At 41.3% G+C, this 19,596-nt stretch overlaps 3 non-coding genes across 3 annotated transcripts; 2 read left to right on the forward strand and 1 right to left on the reverse strand.

Moving 5' to 3' along the window:
* Window positions 1–5,065: 5,065 nt before the first annotated feature.
* trnah-gug lies at window positions 5,066–5,137 on the reverse strand. The gene has a single exon. It is a non-coding gene; the product is annotated as a tRNA-His (tRNA).
* Window positions 5,138–8,795: 3,658 nt separating this feature from the next.
* On the forward strand, window positions 8,796–8,867 carry trnah-gug. The gene has a single exon. It is a non-coding gene; the product is annotated as a tRNA-His (tRNA).
* Window positions 8,868–10,955: 2,088 nt separating this feature from the next.
* Window positions 10,956–11,027, forward strand: trnah-gug. The gene has a single exon. It is a non-coding gene; the product is annotated as a tRNA-His (tRNA).
* Window positions 11,028–19,596: the final 8,569 nt, after the last annotated feature.

Raw genomic sequence — 19,596 nt, forward strand, 5'->3', positions numbered from 1 at the left:
TCCTTCTTAAACACATCAGTAAAACTCAAGCCCTTTTCCGGTGGCTGAGACCTCCACGTTTGTTCAGGCAATGTATGATAGTTGTTTCTCTTGCTTCCCAAATGCTGAGATGGTAATGAAGTGTTTCCCTTTTCTGGCTAGTGTAGAGTTGACCACTGTGCCGCTTGGTAGGTGGAATACACCCTGAAGTATCTAGAAGCATTTTGAACATGTCCACAAGAAGAAGGCAATTGAGAAGTACTTGGCAATGGCTTTCTCTGGGTCAGTTAATAGAGAACCCCTGTAGTTACCGTGGTCGAACTTGTCTCGTTGAAGATGATTACAATCATACAATAAAACTCCTCAAATGTTGCTGTCTACAAAAAAAAAATCTTTAGCCAGAGGTTGGTGAATCTGGAATTCATTGCCACAGATGGCTGTGGAGTATATGTCATTAAGTATTTTTAAAGCAGAGATTGATAGATTCTTGATTAGTAAAGGTGTCAGATTATGGGGAGAAGACAGGAGAATGGTATTGAGAGGGAAAAATAGATCAGCCGTGATTTACTGGTGGAGTAGATTTCTCCTGCTCCCATGTTTTATGGTCTTATCTACTCAACAAAGAGGAAAAATATCAGGTTCCCATAACTATTCCTTTACATCTGCACCATCACCCAGTTCCTTATTGAATCTCCTGTATTTTACTTTCCCCTTTTCTCTCTTTTTTTAACTTCTTAAAATGTATTAGAAACACAGAAAATAGGTGCAGTAGTAGGCCATTGACCCTTCGAGCCAGCACCACCATTCAATATGATCATGGCAGATCATCCAAAATCAGTGCCCCGTTCCTGCTTTCTCCCCATATCCCTTGATGCTGTTAGTCCTTAGAGCTACGGTATATCTAACTCTCTTGAAAACATCCAGTGAATTGGCCTCCACTGCTTTCTGTGGCATTCACAACTCTGGGCGAAAAATATTTTCCTCATCTCAGTCCTAAATGGTCGACTACCCCTTATTCTTAAACTGTGACCCCTGGTTCTGGACTCCCCAAACATCTGGAACATTTTTCCTGCATCTAGCCTGTCTAATCCATTAAGAATTTGATATGTTTCTATCAGAATCCCTCTCATCCTTCTAAATTCCAATGAATATAAGCAGGGCCAGCTTTAAGCCAGTTGCTCCCCAATTGGGCCCCGTGCCTAAGGGGGCCCCAGCGTTAGGCTGGTGGGCAACACACTCTATCCCCTCAGCAGCGACCCCAGTAGGTGAAATTCCTCACTGACAACAACACAGCCCCGCAGTTAACTCTCAATACTGTCACCACTTTCCGGGATACTATTCCCGCATCCCTTTCTGCACCCACACTTACCGGTATTTTACACCCGGGGCACGGGGGACCTGTTACTACAACTTTACTTCAGACAGTCACAGTGAGGCCGCCAGCGGATGTGTACACACGCCTGATGTTACTAGGATAGTCACTGACCGAACAGCTGACTTTTATCTGGAATTAGTCAGTCAAGGTGCATCTGAAGCAAACAGTGCCGTCCTCTCCCAAAAGCAGCAGTTACCAAATGGAATAGCGTTTGATTTATGCCACACACTCACATGCATAAATGTATGGACACAATAGTTCCTTCATTGTCATATCTACCAAGGTACAGTGAAATTATTTTGCATAGAGTGCGATTATTGCCGTACCCAAGTACACTGCCCGGTTAGCACATAATACACAGAAACAGGCACTGAGTCTATTTGCAATAGTCGCCATTTCACGGACCCAAAGGCCTGTTGTAGCCGTCGTATCAACATCACGTCCCCTTCTTCCCCCATTCGTACACAAAACGTGTGTGTGTTTGCATAATACAGGACCCAGTGGTAAGCCACGGCTGCGATTGGTACGTGTAGTAACAAACAAGTGTGTCGGAAAAAAAGTGTGTCGGTCAATATCAGCTTCACAAGACTGAAGGTTGAGATGCTGCCGGGAGCAGTCGTGCGGTGAAAGCATGGCGGCAGTGACAGCAGGTCACATTCTCCGCTTCCTCCCATCATCAACCTCGCGGCCTTCCGATTCCCGCCCTTCATTCCCACCCATCGGGAGGGAGCTGTACAGGGACGACATTCTCCCTGACCACAGACTTAAACATTGCAAGGAGCTGGTTGCAACCGCAGAGCCCATACAGAATATTAGTAAAGCTTTGATAAATAACACGTGGAATAATGCAGTTTAATGGTAATTAGCAACTACGGTAAAGGTTGGATGCCAGCGGAGGTACTGAAAGTCAGACAAGAGCAGGAGCGATTAAGACAGTGTATAATCCATAGCACCTTAGTGTACAATTTCATAATATATACTAAATAACAGGGCTGACAGACCTTGGCTGGGCACCTGTGGCTCACGAAAATTGTTCCCAATTGGGCCCCGCACCTCCTAAGGCCGGCCCTGAATATAAGCCCAGTCAATCCATTCATTCATCATATATCAGTCCCACCATCCCGGGAATTAACCTGGTGAAACTACGTTGCACTCCCTCAATAGCAAGTATTACATCTGATTTTTTTTAGATGTGATGAAAAGTCATTAATCTGAAATGTTAACTATATTTTCCCTCTGTAGATACTTCCTTAATCACCGAGTATATCGCATTTTTATTTTTATTTCAGATTTTCAGCATTTGTGAGATTTGCCTTGCAACATTTTCTTTTCAGAATTGTTAAACAAATTCTAGAAGTCAAGCAATGATTATATATCAACTGTGGGCTAATTCTTACACTATGCTTCACTTATTTTAGGATGTCACATCTGGTACCACTCCCTGTGCCCTGCCCTGTAAACCTTGGAACAATGAAGGTTGATGCCTCAGGGTCAGAGTTGCATCACTTTGTGAGAGAGGGCAGTCACACCAAGGTGAAAAAAATTCTAAAGAAAGGTAGGAATCACATATTTAAGAATTTTGTTTTAGGGTATTTTTGGTCTTTGGATTTGCTGCCTACATTTATTTAGACATGGCCTAGAAAAAGTTGTCCTGTAAATCTCTATATCCTTGTAAGTAATAATTCTGAATTATCTCCATGTGATCAAATTATAGAATTGTACTATGCATACGACGATAGAAACATACTGTTTGTAGTTTGTACTCTTGATATTGTCCCACTAATATTGTCCTACTAAAAGTAGTGAAGTTGCTTCTGCTTCAATATGCACAGCTTTAACTTTAAATCTTTGTCAAGCATGAAATCCATTTTTTTAAAGTAATTTATAGACTATGGTATATTACTGGTATATAAGCAAAGTTAATGTTGTCACTTGGAAATAAAAATGTGATTGCTAAAGCTCTGAAATTAAAATGGAAAATTATATGAATACCCAGCAGGTTGGGGAGCATTTATGGAGGGCCAGCACGGCGGCAGAGTATTTAATGCTACTGCCTCACAGTTGTAGCTGCCCGTGTAGAGTTTGTGCATTCTCCCTGTTATTGCTTCTCAGTACAGTAAATCCTCGTTTTAATGGACCCTTTCAAAATGATTTTGGTTATAACGGACAGACCTACTGATGCCATCCCAACTCGCACCGCCGCTCCTGCTCGCAGTTGCACCAGCAAGCCCTTCTTCACCCACAACAGAATCCAATTGAGGTGGCTGTTGTTCCAGCTCCCGTTGTAACCCCCGGGGCCATCACTTAATCCAATTGCCCCCCCCCCCCCCCCCCATTGCTGCCTCCTCCTCCTTTTCCCGTCACTTTGTGCACTCCGCCACTCTCTCATCCACTGCCGCATTTTCCCAATGCTCTGTTCACTCTACCTCTCCCCAGCCTCCCTCCACCACCGCCTCCTCCCGTTGTTCCGTCCACACAGTTATAGTGGACAATCAGCAATATTGGACACCCAAACACCCCCCTCCCCCCATGGTCTGTTATAAAAAGGGTAAGAGGGCTTGTTCAGTTTCCCCCACAAAGTACTGGTTTATAGATTAACTGTAAATTGCCCCATATGTATAGGCAAATAGATACAAGGAAATAAGCTGGTATAATTTAAAAAATACCGCAGTTGCTGGATATCTAAAATAAAACAGAAAACCCTGAAAACATGTTGCTGGTCAGGCTATATCTGCGGCAAGATAGTAGCCATTTTGTTTTCTTCTCTGAAAACAAGATGCATTTTATAATAATCATTTTCATTGATATTCAAGTTATTGATCAAAAGTTGAACAAAATGGTTGTTCACCATGTACATACCATAGGAAAATAGAAAAATAGATGCAGGATATGCTATTTTGCTTTTTTGAGCCTGGCCTCTCATTCATGACATCCAATATCAAAATACCATATTCCTGCTGTATCCTCTGTACCTTAATCCCTTTTGTATCTATAAATCTATCTGTCTGCCTCTTGAATGTATGAAGCAACATGGCTTCCACAAACGTCTACAGTGTAAAATCCACAGGTTCACACCTTCTGCATAAAGATGTTTCTCATCATCTCATTGCAAAATATCTTGCATAAAACTGTGAAGCCTACTTTTGGAAATATCTTTCATGCATAATGTATCTAAGGGGTAATTTACTAATTAACCTATTACCAACACTTTGGGATGTGCGTAGTAACTGGAGTACCGAGGAAACCCATGCAGTAACAGGGAGAATGTGCAAACTCCACACAGGCAGCTAGAATTGTGAGGCGGCAGCACTGCATGCTATGTCAGAATTGTGGACATTTCAATTAATTCTCCTCTCATACTTCCAAACTCTAGTGAAAGTTATGATTGTAGTGCAGAACTTTAGACTTTAGAGATACAGCTCGGACAGGCCCTTCTGCCCAATGAGTCCATGCCAACCAGCGATCACCTTGTACAGTAGCACTACCCTATACACTAGGGACAATTTACAATTTACAGAAGCCAATTAACAAACCGGTATGTCTTTGGAGTGTGAGAGGAAATCGGAGAACCTGGAGAAAACCTATGTGATCACAGGTACTAACTCTGTTACAGACAGCACTCATAGTTAGGATCGAACCTAAGGGCAGCAAATCTATCACTGTACCATCCCTAAAAATTAAGCCCATTGCCGTGTCATTGCTGATCCGCAATGCCGTGACTCGGATTCGAACCGAGGTTGCTGCGGCCACAACGCAGAGTACTAACCACTATACGATCACGGCGAGCTACATGGGCACTTATTTTCTATGAACAAAGCTGTACTAACTATCTCTGATCAGCTCTTGCCTATTCAAATGCTGGTATATCTATTTCCTCAAAATCCCCGTTGGTAACTTAGCACTGATGTCAGACTTACTGGTCTATTATAGAACAGTACAGCACAGGTACAGGCACTTCAACCCACAATAGCCGAACATGATGTCAAGTTAAAATAATCTCCTCTGCCTGCTTGTGATAATGGCCTTTCTTATTCTACCCTCCACAAACTTGAGACCAATCATTCAAATTCACAAGGTTTATGATTTTATCAAAACTTCTAATTCTGTTGCCTTATTTATTGTTGACTTCCACCCTTTAATATTCATGCAGACCTTTTTTAACAAATCTTTGCTTAAAATTCCCGCTCTTATTTTCAAATTGGTCCATGACCTCGCTCTCCCTTTCTCAAATTCTCTTGACATGAGGACAAATGTTATTCAGAAGGTGGTTGTGTTGTGCAATGTAATACCAGGAGTAAGATTGAAGACAAATTTAGTTGTAGTGTTCAAAAGGCAGCTGGGTAAGTATCTGAAATGAATGAATTTGCAGGGCAAAGGCAAGACAGCAGGGAGTCTGACCAACTGAATTGCTTATATATACAGCCAGTATGAATTCAACAGACTGAATTGCCTCCATTCTGTAACCATCTGTAATCCTGACATTCTCCAGGCCTAAATCCCAGCAAATCCCTAAATTCACTGCAATTTAGAAGGATGAGAGGATATCTTATCTATTATCTGGACTGGAGGGCGGCAGCTTCGACCGCCCCAGGCCGCGGAGTTTGAACCGGCCCGTTTGCGGAGCTCGGATTCAGCCGCGGGACTTACCTACCATCACCCGGCGGGGTCACAACATCGGAGGCTTGGATTGCCTCAGCGCAGAGGGAGAGCAAGGAGGGAAGAGACAATGACTTTGGGACTTTAAACTGTGTTGAGTGTTTGTTATTTATTCTATGTTATGACTGCAGGCTAAACCGTTTCGTTGCACTGAAAAGTGCGATGATAATAAATTGAATCAAATCAAATAATATAAAACTCTGATCTTGGGTCTCATTGCACCTCCCCTTTTCCTAATCTGACACCATTCAGATAATAATCTGCCTTCTTTTTCTTGCCACCAAAGTAGATAACTTCACATTTATCCACATTATACTGCATCTGCCATGCATCTGCCCACTCATCCATCCTACCACCCTGCAGCCTCATAGCATTCTCTTCACAGCTCACATTGCCACCCAGCGGTGTGCCATCCGCAAACTTGGAGATGTTGCATTTAATTCACTTGTCTAATTCGTTAATATATATTGTAATTGACGGATCCCAGCACTGAGCCTTGCGGCACCCTAATAGTCACTGCCTGCCATTCTGAAAAGGACCTGTTAATTCCTAATATTGTATCCGCTGCTCTAGATGTCAGTTGCTCTACATCGGTGAGACCAAGCGTAGGCTTGGCGATCGCTTTGCCGAACACCTCCGCTCGGTTCGCAATAACCAACCAGATCTCCCGTAGGCTCAGCACTTCAACTCCCCCTCCCATTCCGAATCCAACATTTCTGTCCTGGGCCTCTTCCATGGCCAGAGTGAGGACCACCGTAAATTGGAGGAGCAGCACCTCATATTTCGCTTGGGCAGTTTGCACCCCAGCGGTATGAACATTGACTTCTTTAATTTCAGGTAGTCCTTACTTTCTCCTCCCCTTCTCAGCTCTCTCTCATCCCTCTGGCTCCACCTCTTCTTTTATTCCTCCCCCCCCCCGCATCAGTCTGAAGAAGGGTTTCGACCCAAAACGTTGCCTATTTCCGCTCCATAGATGCTGCCTCACCTGCTGAGTTTCTCCAGCATTTTTGTCTACCTGTTAATTCCTAATCTTTGAGGTTCTGCTTTTTAACCTCTTCTGGATCCCAAAATTGTGTGTAGTACCTCAGCTTTACCTATGTTGTAAATATCAATGTGGACCACAGTTATAGTTGAGACGCTACAATTTTCTTACTGTCTCCATCCTGTGCAGCTGAGCCATATGTGGGGGACCTGCTCCATAGCTCATATCAATATCCAATTGAGTAAATCTGTCAGTAAGTAAGGTGGATCCTGAGGATCACCCATTCTGCACACTCATAAACTATGGCGCATTCATCTTATTAAGTGTGCTATCATGAAGCCCTCAGCCTTCCAGATGTGTTGTCGTGACTGCAGCTAACTCTGAAACCCAGAGTTCAAACTGCTTGAGACCCTTTTTGCAGTTTTTGAGTGTGCTTCTTTCCCCAGGAAATGCCCACTACTGCCCATGTGGCAGAAGATACACATTCTTAAAGGAAGATATATAAACAATTGTAATGTAATTTAATAAATCAAATCACTGACAGGGTTGACTCAGATATGCTGTGAGCATGATTCATTTAGCTAACCACATGTTTTTTGTAATAAAATCAAATGTTGGAAATGAGGATTAGATTTGAAAGACTACAAAATACTATTTTTCTCATTGCACAAATGCTGCATGACCTGTTTGGTGTTTCCAGTATTTTATGTTTTTATTTCTGCCTCGTTCTACTTTGTTCTGGCTACAAGCTGGATATTTGGATTATGTCTCCATCTTGTGTGCTGTGCTTAGAGGCAATCACACCATTGTAACTTGGTCAAATACACGGGTTTTTTTTCAAAGCTTGTTATTTTCCCAACGATAAGCAAGCAAAACCGCAGGGAGTGTGGCTCTGCCTGTATTTTTGTCATTTCTATAGGCAGAATAAAAAGCAAAATAAAGTGCTAGAGATACTAATTGGGACAGGCAGCATCTGTGGAGAGAGAAAAATATGGTTAGCGATTCAGGTTGATGACTCTTAGAACTGTTATGTAAAGAGTTATTTTGCGTGCTTCCTCCCCTCCCCCCCCCCCTCTTTTTTTAAATTACAAATTTAAATATCAGTCTGAGGAAAAGTCCCGAGTCGCTGAGTTCTCGAGCGCTTTGTGCCTGTTATTACATTTTCAAGCACAGACTTTCCACTCACCAATGAAAAGCGACGCAGCACCGAATGGAAGTCTCATTCATGATCCGAATTATACAAATCAAAAGGGTTTTATTTGCAGGGAGAGCCAAGTGCCAAAATATCCTTTCTCTTTTACAGAGCTACATATAACGCAAGAAGAAAATAAGTTGAAATGTTATCAATTTATTTTTACATATCTTAATGTTGGAGCTTTTAGTTAAAGACTGAGTAACTTCATGTGGTTTTAAGAGGTTGGCGATCATCTCCGAGCAATTTTTTAAATAAACAAAATGATCAAGCTTCCAAAGCTATGGTTGGACAAAATTGTATTTAAATAATTGCGACGATTTCATTGAAAATCAGTTATTGAGACGTTGCAGAAAACAGTTGCTTTCTTTTATAAATTGTGCAAATAAATCATCTGTGCTGCATGCTTCCTACCACGGATTGTGTGGGGACAAATAATCCCGGTGCTTTTATTCGGTGCAATGTTACCGCCCACAATCAGTTGGTTTCGTTTCATTTTCACGCGTTTCTGTAAAAAAAAAGATTACGGAAGCGAAAATGAGAGTAAAAAGTTGGATTATGCTGCGTTTAGGGCTAATTTAACGCATTGTTCGTCAGTGCCCATGTAGCTCGCCGTGATCGTATAGTGGTTAGTACTCTGCGTTGTGGCCGCAGCAACCTCGGTTCGAATCCGAGTCACGGCATTGCGGATTAGCAATGACACGGCAATGGGCTTCATTTTTTTAAATCATCTGATTTTTAATTGTGAAATATTTATTATTAAAAATAAAACATTCTTTAATTTCAACAATAATTAATTCAACATTAATTGTTTTGTTTTTTTTGCTGTTACGCATGATTTTAGTTGGTTTCTTAATCCTTGATAAATGAGTACTTGCTGAAATATAATATTTGAGCAAAACTGTCGGTTTAAAATATTTCTAACGAGCCCACATCTAATGAGTCAATTTTCTCATGAGCCATGCATGTCATGATAAACGATGGAATCTTATATGAATATTAGGACCAGAACTCATCCATCTGGCCCTCCTCCATTTATCAAAATCATGGCTGATCTTCCACCAAACTAATTTTCCAGCACTCTACCAATATCCCTTAATTCCCTTCACCCAATGAAACTCCGATAACCTGCTATGTTAATGTTTGAGAATTACTACTACTGTTCAGCATTTGTTCACTTAGTTCTGTTTCCCATGGTGCCTTGACTGAAAACTTGGCAGTATTGTGTACAACAACAAAGGTAGTGACAGATTGCACAGAATACAAACAGAGTGGAGGAATGGGCATAGGCATCGCAGCTGATGTTTAACGCCAAGAAATTTGATGTGTAGGAAGAATGAGAACATGCAATATAAGATGAAAGATACCAATGGATGCATGACCAGAGGAATATGCGAATATTAGCAGAGCATGTTGAGAAAGCTATTAATAAAACATACACAATTCTGGGCTTTTCCAGTCATAGAAAATAGAAAATAGGTGCAGGAGGAGGCCATTTGGCCCCTCGAGCCAGCACTGCAAGAGAGAGTTTAAATCAAGAAATACACTGTGAACCTTTTCAATACACTAGCCTGGCCTCAACTGGTTTCCTTCCAAAGATATGATCATTGGTAACTCCTATTTACTATGTTCATATAAGATCCCATGATTCATCAAAGCATGGCTCATTAGAATATTAACGGCTGTAAATTGGCATTGTTGTAGTCAAGTGGTAGAATCTAAGAGGGAGGTTATTTTGAATGTGGGGAGAATACAATGGCATACAACACCCTGAAGTCGTGGTCTCCGGTAGGAAAGCACCGATTCGGGACTTGCCTTCCAGACGAGAGGTCCTGTACATCTGGCCGCCCGCAGCAGCGACTGTGGAGGTTTATGGCCCCGACCACAGGGGAACAATGGAGGAGGACTGACTGTACTTTGTGCCTTCCACCACAGTGAAGAATGCTGTGGTGGATGTTTGTGTTACATTTTTATGTCTTTTTGATTGTACCGCTGCTGGCAAGTTCATTTCACTGCACTTTATTGTGTGTGATGAATAAATCTGAATGATTGATTGGATGTTTGGTGGTCATTGCAGACTTTGTGGGCCAAAGGGTATCTATCCTGTGTAACTAAGACTATCTAATTATAGTGTTCAATTATAGAAAGGATGTGAGGGCATTAGAGGGAGTCCAGAAAATATTTCCGCAAATGGTGGCAGGGATGAGAATCGGTAATTACAAGGATAGATTAGAGATTCTGGGACATTTTTAAAAGAGACTGAGGAGAGATCTGATAGAAATTTATAAAAGAATAATGAATGTGAACAGAGTACAGTGGTTGGAGTGGTCGAGGGATCTTGGGTATTAAATAAACAATAAGATATTTAAGAGTGACACAAGGAGTGACTCATTTATACAACGTGTGATAGGAATCCTTAATTCGCTATTAAAAGAACTGCTAAAATACATGACAAAGGAAAACAAATGTAAATTTATGAAGAAAAGATATGGGAAGGGTCAGAGTAGAGTAAGTTGCTCTGATGGAGAGCCAGAGAGTGCTTTTGAGGGGCTGGATGGTTTTCCACTATGCTATAACCTTTCTTTGATATGTGGCAAAGGGTCAATAATTTGTGAAGCCAGTTTCAATATAGAAAGTTTTTTGTTGGCTGGAGAAATAGCTTTTAGGATCCTGAGATATTTTACCGGTGTCCATAATGAACGCATACTCCTATTTAACAAGGTGCTTTTGAGGATTATTTTCAAAGTTTAGGTATTGCACCCATGTAGCTCGCCGTGATCGTATAGTGGTTAGTACTCTGCGTTGTGGCCGCAGCAACCTCGGTTCGAATCCGAGTCATGGCATTGCGGATCAGCAATGACACGGCAATGGGTTTGCTGTTTTTCTTTCCTATGTCGTTTCTCTTTGAACATAAAGAAAAAAATTCTTGCCTATTGAGGCAGTGCAGCATAGGTTAATCCCCGGGATGGCGGGACTGAGGAAAGATTGGAAAGACTGGAATTTAGAAGGATGAGAGGGAATCTTATAGAAACATATACAATTAAAAAAGGACTGGACAAGCTAGATGCAGGAAAACATTTCCCAATGTTGGGGGAGTCCAGAACCAGGGACCACAGTCTAAGAATAAAGGGGAGGCCATTTAAAACTGAGATGAGAATAAACTGTTTCACCCAGAAAGTTGTGAATTTGTGGAATTCTCTGCCACAAATTCCAGTAGAGGCCAATCAAGGGCTAGCGGAATCAAGGGATATGGGGAGAAGACAGGCACAGGTTACTGATTATGGTTGATCAGCCACGATCACAATGAATGGCGGTGCTGGCTCAAAGGGCCAAATTGCCTCCTCCTGCATCTATTTCCTATGTTTCTATGTTTGCTTTATTCCATGAAAAAATGGAAGGGGGATAAATAATCGTTAATTTATTAAACAACATTGCTGTTGTTTATTAAACAACAGTCAGTTGCTGCGGGCTTTCAATTATAAAATATTTTGAATGTCAAAATTTGAATGTCATTTGTTTTAAGTTCAACTTTAAACAAGACACAAAGAACTATAATGCTGGGATCTTCACAAAACACTAAGGGCTAGAGGGAGAAAGCTGGATGGGTGGGACAAGGCCTGGCAAATGATATAGGTGGATATATGAGAGGCGTTTAAAAAAAAAAATCGATTTGAAACGTCAACTATTTTCTCTCGCACGTAGAGCGTAATCTCCCGAGCATTCATTATTTTTATCATGATATTATAGCGGGTACTGTTTGCGTTGAAGAATTGCCCATTTTCTGAAAAGTACCTCTGTTTGTAGCCAGAGCTGTGGAGATGAGGACATTTGCCTGCCTCACTGCTTGTATATTATGAAGATTATTTGGTGAGCTCTGAATTTATTCAAATCAGAAATGGTAATATTAATTCAAGGAAACATTCGATATCATTCAGAAAAGATTGTTTCTTTTTCGGAACACTGTTTGGTGCAGGAGTTGTGACCTAATTCCAGGAAGTTAGAAAAATAGATTAATTTCCAAAAGCAGTGTTCAAGACATTCATCGTAAAAAGCTAACTGAATCCACATTTGAGAGAGAAGAAAATACATTTCTATGCCATTATTCAATATTATTTCCGAGATGGGTCAGGTGCAAACAATGCTGTTTTCCATGGGGGGTCTCCAGAGAGCATAGCAGGAAGCTGCGCATCTCATTAAACTACCTGATTCCTGCGCAGATATGGCTTTATTCGGCCTTCCAGTCACAAACCCTGTCGCGTGGCGGGCTTTTAATTTGTTGAAAAGTACATTTCATTGTCGGTTCTCTGTTGTCTTCGTTGTATCTTTTGAAATCTGCAGAGATATGAAGGTCTGCAATATTCCTCATGTGGAGCCAAGATCGCCTTTGTCCACAGCACTGTAAAAGTTTAGCAGAAAAGGGCCATAGTTGAGGGGCCCTGTCACCAATGAATACTGTGGGACTGAGCCCTGTATAAGGGCCTCTCAAGCGCTTCATAGGTGCATTGTTTCAGGAGGAAATAGATTAGGCATTGATGTATTGTGAAAAAATGTTGCATTGATGGTACAATAAACACAGAGGAAGATGTGAACTGTCATATTTATGAATATTATGAATAATACATAGTTTGAACAGTAAAAATGATAAACAATGTTCTGAATGATGAGTCTCACAAACCAAAAGAAGTAGGCCTTGGGTGTTGGTTTTGGCAGCTGCTTTCTCATTCGAGGGAGCTGGAAAAAGAGGACACATTTTGAGTTGGAAAGAACTGCAGATGTTGGTTTAAATCGAAGGTAGACACAAAATGCTGGAGTAACTCAGCGGGACAGGCAGCATCTCTGGAGCGAAGGAATAGGTGACGTTTCGGGTCCAGACCCTTCTTCAGACTGATCAATGGGTGACGTTTCGGGTCGAGACCCTTCTTCAGACTGATCAATTGGTGACATTTCAGGTGAGACCCTTCTTCAGACTGATTTTGAGTGGTTACTCTCACATTTCCAACATGGAAATGCAATTGGTCTGGGCAAATTAAAGGACAGAATTCAAAACTCACAATAACGATATTAGCGAAAATCCAAGATAAAGCAGAAAATGTTGGACATACTTAGCAGGTCAGATTTATCCTCACAATGGCCTGTCACTATATTATCCACTCTGATCTCTACATTTTTCTGCTACATATTTTAGGCGGGCCCTTGGGAGAGAGAACTACTTACTTCCACTCTGGTTCTAGGTTCTGAGGTTACTAATGAAGCCAATGTGAGAACCACAAAAGTATTCTGAAGAAGGATTTCGACCCGAAAAGTCACCTATTCCTTCGCTCCATAGATGCTGCGTCACCCGCTGATTTTCTCCAGCATTTTTGTCTACCCTGATGTATTAGCAGTCTGTTGATTCATGCCTACCTTCCAACATTTATGCAGAGCTTCTGTGTACATCTGAACTGAAAGTTTTCAATTTCATCCTGAAAGCTGCTTCTATGCTTTGAGTTGTTTAGGCCAGAGATTTCCAGGAGTTGCTAGGGATGTTGCAATTCTTCAAGGAGGCTTTGAGCTTATCCTTGAATCTTTTGCCCTGTCTACCTGGTAGACTCTTCCCAGTTCAGAGCTTGGAAAAGAATGCCTGTTTTGAGATATTGGTGTCGGGCTTATGAACAACATGGACTGCCTGATGCTGCTGATGGAAGATAATTAAGGTCTGAATGCTGACGATGTTGGGACAAGAGGGGAAATCGGTCTGAGTTTTTGATCTTCAAATTCTCTGTTTCACCGTTGACCAACGGGTGAGATGGCGAGTAGTCCAATGAAGACTAGGGTCGCACTATGAACCTTTATTAATTGAGGTCTGCAGGGGAAGGTTGGTGGAGGCCCTTTGTCCTAAGATGTTGAGTTTAGTTTCTTAAATACTTCAGTGAAGAAGTTGACATTGCTTTGCAGTTAGGACAAATCTGACCTGCTAAGTAAGTCCAACGTTTTCTGCATTATCTTGAATTATTGCTAACTTTGATATTGTGTGTTTTGAATTTTATCCTCTCATTGAGAGTATGCAAGTGCCTGAGGTGTTGTTTTAGGTAGTTGGCCCTGTGTTCCTTTTCTCCATAGTAAGGAGCTGGAGGAAGTGGACACATTATGAGTGGCTTCCATTATATTGATTGATTAACAGGAAGACATTTTGATGTCAAGATAAGCAATTGGTTCAAACCTCCCAGATTGCACAACACCAGTAAATGTTTTATAGTTTTGCATGCACTGTACCAGGACACATAAAGGACATAAATCAAACTAAAAAAAAATTACAAATGCTGGAAATCAAAGTAAAATCAGAAAATTCTGGAGGTAAAATGTTTGATTTCTTTTCATCCTCATTTTACTTCTTCCACTTACACCTCTGTTCAGCTTTGCTCAAGATGGTGTTCAGCTGGATAGGGGTGCAGAAAATATTTATCAGGATGTTGCCAGGACTTTAAGGCCTGAGTTATAGGGAGAGGTTGAGCAGGCTTCATCATTATTTCCTGGAGTGCAGGGAATGGACGAGGATGATGAGGGGTGATCTTATGAGTATGTAAGATCATGAGGGGAATAGATAGGGTAAAACTTTTACTCAGCATAGTGGAATCAAGAACCAGAGGACATAGGCTTAAGATGACAGGGGAAAGATTTAAAAGGAACCAGGGGGCAGCTTTTTCACACAAATGGTAGTGGGTATATGGAACGAGCTGCCAGAGGAAGTAGTTGAGGCAGGTACTATCACAACATCTAAAAGTCATTTGGATAGGTTCAGGGATAAGAAAGGTTTAGAAGGATATGGGCCAAATGCAGGCAGGTGGGACTAGTGTAGATGGGGCATCATGGGGGGCCAGTTTCCATGTTGTATGACTATGACTCTTCAGAACAGCTATGATTACATAACACTCTTAGATGTCGCCATTGACATTTGTATCACCTACGGTAGATTCTTTTGATTTCCACCATGCTATGGAAATTTCCTTTGAGATGGAACAATACAGGCCATGAACAGGCCCTTCAGTCCACAATGTGTGGGCCAAACACGATGCCACGTTAAATTAATCTCCTCTGCCTGCATGTGATCTATATCCCTCCATTCTCTGCATATCCATGTGCCTATCTAAAAGCCTCTTAAGCATCATAATTGTATCCACTTTCATCGCCATCCCAGGCAGCACATTCCAGGCACTAACCACTTTGTCTTTAGAAAGCTTTCTCCATACATCTATAAATTTCTCCCTCTGACCTTGAAGCTATGCCCTCTAGATATTGGTATTTTTACGCTAGTTCTGACTATACCCTATCTGTGCCTTTCATTTTATACCATTCTACCAGATCACCCATCAACCCCCTATGTTCCAGCGAAAACAATGGAAGTTTGTCCAACCTCTCCTTATAGCTAATATTTTCTAATCCAGGCTGGTAAACTTCTTCTGCTCTCCCTCCACAGCCTCCACTTCCATCTTGTAATGGGGTGACCAGAGCTGCATACAATACTTCAAATGAGGCCTAACCTAGTTTTTATAAAGCTGTAAAATGACTTCCTGGCTCTAATACTCAGTGCTCCGACCGACAAAGGCAAGCATACCATATGGCTTTTTTTACTACCGTATCTACTTGCGTTTCCATTTTGTACATGAATGTCCCTCTGTACATGAATGTGATTAATATCTTGCCGATAATTGTATAGTTTCCTCTAACATTCGACTTTCTGAAGTGCAACACCTCACACTTGCTCGGATTAACTTCCATTTTCATTTGTCTCCCCGTATGTGTAAATCATCTATATCCAGCTGTCTCCTTTGACAGTTGTTCCTGGGTAAGTTGACGCAGAGTCAAACTGAGTAGTGTAGACAGATTGAAATGGAATATTTAAATAATGACAAGAAAGTTTATCTTAGGGTCAGGTCAGAAAAAAATTGGTTTAGTCTCAATACTTCTTCCCAGAGATATGCACCAAAGCACACATATGTTCTGTTGGGTTGCCATCAAAATTTACCCTTTGCCAGAACTATTCCATTCTACAAGAGCTAGCGGGGACTGACCATTATAATGACACAGGTTCTGGATTTTATACGCTGTGTTCCTGAGCCGAGTCAACCGTTTGAGATGGGTGGCACTGTGGCATAACTAGCAGGGCTAGCACACCAACGCCTCTACTTCATCAGAAGGCTTAGGAAGTTTGGCATGTCCCCAACAATCCTCACCAACTACAACAGATGCTCTGCAGAAAGCATTTTATCGGGATGCATCACAACTTGGTTTGGGACCAGCTCCATCCAAGACTGCAAGAAATTACAGCAAAATGTGAACTCAGCCCAGACTATCACACAAACCAACCTCTCTTCCATTAACACTTCACGCTGCCTCGGCAAGGCCAGCAGGATAATCAAGGACAAGTCGCACCCTGGCCACTTCCTCTTATCCCCTCTCCCATTGGGCAAAAGGCATAAAAGTGTGAAAACGCACACCTCCTGCTTCAGGGACAGCTTTTTCCCAGCAACTGAACCATCCTACCACACTTGAGAGCAATCCTGAACTACTATCAACCTCATTAGGGACCCTCGGACAATCTATGATCAGATTTTACTGGCTTTACCTTGCACTAAACATTATTCCCTTATCATGTATCTGTATACTGTGAATGGCTCGATTGTAATCATGTGGTGTATTTCCGCTGACTGGTTAGCACGCAACAAAGGTTTTTCACTGTACTTCGGTACAGTGAAATAAACTTGACAATAAACTAAAACTGAACTGAACCGAGAGCCGCTGCCTTGAGCTTAGTTACTGTCTGGGTGGAGTTTGCACATTCTCCCTTTGATTGCATGGGTTTCCTCTGGGTGCTCTGGTTTCGTCCCATATCTGAAAGACGTGGGTTGGTAGGTTAATTGGCCACTGTACATTGTCCCGTGTGTAGGTCAGTGGTTAGAATCTTGAGGGGGGGGGGTAATGAAAATATGAGAAGAATAAAAAATGGGAAAAATAGGATGTGTAAATATATGGTTGATGGTCATGTGGAGTTGGTGGGTCGAAGTGTCTGTTTCCATGCTACATGACTCTGTGTGTGTGTGGAGCATGAGTCAAATAGTAGTGTTCTTATCCCTTATTTTTCGGTGCTTTAGTTATGGCTTTTCTCAGTAGCGTCTAAATAAGCCACATACTGAAAGGTACCATTCTATTCTACTCGAACAGTCACAACACCAGTGGTTAATTATTGAGTGCAAATTATTGCACCTTTGACAGCAGAGATAAGAGGGAGAAAGAACTAAAAAATGAGACACCAGTTACAATAAATGCTTGAGTAAAGCCAAATCAGTGCAGAACTTGATAAGGATTGTGTAGGAAAGAACTGCAGATGCTGGTTTAAATCGAAGGTAGGCACAAAATGCTGGAGTAACTCAGCGGGACAGGCAGCATCTCTGGAGAGAAGGAACGGGTGACGAAGGGTCTTGACCCGAAACGTCACCCATTCCTTCTCTGCAGAGATGCTGCCTGTCCCGCTGAGGTACTCCAGTATTTGTGTCTACTTGATTAGGATTGTCAGTTTGTTCATGTATCATTTGTTCTTTTACCATATGTATATTACACTAATCCTTATGCTTTTGGATTGAATGGGTCACGCAAAAAGGCTGTTGGTAACGAACATGGATAGCTGGGAGTGCACTACCACACTGAACATTTCATGTGAAGTGTCACATTATGTAACCTCACAGACATTGCCACCATGCAGTACAGTGTATGCATTGCTCTAATAGTGACATATATGTTCAATTAAATGTAATTGATATTATAGCATTTGTTTTTGTATAATCAGATGCCAATTTCTTTTTTCTAAGGTGCTGCCGTTGACACTAAAAATAGTCTAGGACAGACACCATTGTTCATTGCTGCTTTACTGGACCTTGTCAAAGTTGTTGATATATTAATGGTGTTTGGAGCAGACCCTAACCAGTGAGTACCTTGACTGAAAACCATAAGATTAAGAAAGCCTATTTTAAATTATATAACACCTTTAATATGGAAGAATGAAGAAAAAAGATAAAGGAAAAGATGTCTAACATTGATAAGAGAGCAAAAGCGTGATTGAGAAGCATTTTAAAGGTGGAGAGAGAATTATGGTAAGTGGAGGAAGCTAGGGAGATAATTTCTAAGAGTATGGTCAAGGTGGTAGATGACCCCCAAAAAGGTAAGAAGTGATTGTATAAAAGGACAGATTCACTGGACTGGAGAATACAGGAGGTTGAAAAAGATTGTAGTGTGAGACTGAAGTGGCATTGAAGTTAAGAATGAAGATTCATAAGTGCATGCTCAGCCAAATGAGAAGCTTTTTTGAGTCAGTATGGATGGGAATAATGGACAAATGGTAGTGTGGGACAGGGTTCCTGTGTAAACTATGAAGAGTAGAGTGATATGCAATATGGTTTATTGTGATTCACGTTCCTGATGATTCAGTTTGAATAAAGCTAATAAATGGTCGTAGGAAAGATAATTAACACTCTGGCAGTGGCATCAACAATACTTTTATTGATAATAAATGCAATGATTCCTTGTATATTTTTTACATAGTTTTGTAAACTAGAATTTTAATATTTCTGTAATTTATAGAAGTTTTCAATGCAGAGGTCTCCAGGTAGAGCATTTAAATCTTGGAGAATAAATTAATGACTTTGCACAGTTCCCCAAAGTTGACATGAAATTGGGGTGGAAGATTGCAACCTGTTTCGACGAATGCAATCAACCTGGCGTGCACAATCAAATAAGATCAAATAGAACAAATTGTCCTACAACTTTAGGCTGTGCACGCCATGCGCAAGAAGAAGAAGAAGAAGAAGAAGGCATGAAATTCAATCTTCAAAACTGATGCATTTCTGTATAAATAATTCGGGGGAAAAAATTGTATTATAGTCAGACATTCAAATGAATGTTTGATTGGTCTTAATGAAAAGTTCATAATTATAAATAAAAGGAATGCAATCATTTAACATTATATTTTGTGCAAGGAACCACAGCGGACTGATCCTTTTTATAAACATCCATTCTATCTAGTCGGTGTGATGACCTGAGTACTCCTGTGCACGCAGCTGCATTTTCATGCAATCAGTGGATTCTCAGTAAACTACTGGACGCTGGAGGTGATTTGCGTTTGAGTGATAAAGATGGAAGATTACCCCAAGTCTGGGCGAAATCAGCCAGGAAGGAATGCAGTGCCCGGGTATGAAGCAATGGAATTGACCTAACTGATTTGTTTGTTTCTTTATTAGTAAACTTACTGTTATAAATCAACTAGTCTAAGTGGGACCTATTAGGTCCCAGTCACACAGGAGGACTGGTCCCCCAACGCAACCCATTCCCCAACGCAATATTTCACCACTCACCCCTAGCCCCCTAACTGCGCAGGCGCAGCTC

The sequence above is a fragment of the Amblyraja radiata genome, chromosome 28 (genome assembly GCF_010909765.2).
Source record: "Amblyraja radiata isolate CabotCenter1 chromosome 28, sAmbRad1.1.pri, whole genome shotgun sequence".
Taxonomy (NCBI): domain Eukaryota; kingdom Metazoa; phylum Chordata; class Chondrichthyes; order Rajiformes; family Rajidae; genus Amblyraja; species Amblyraja radiata.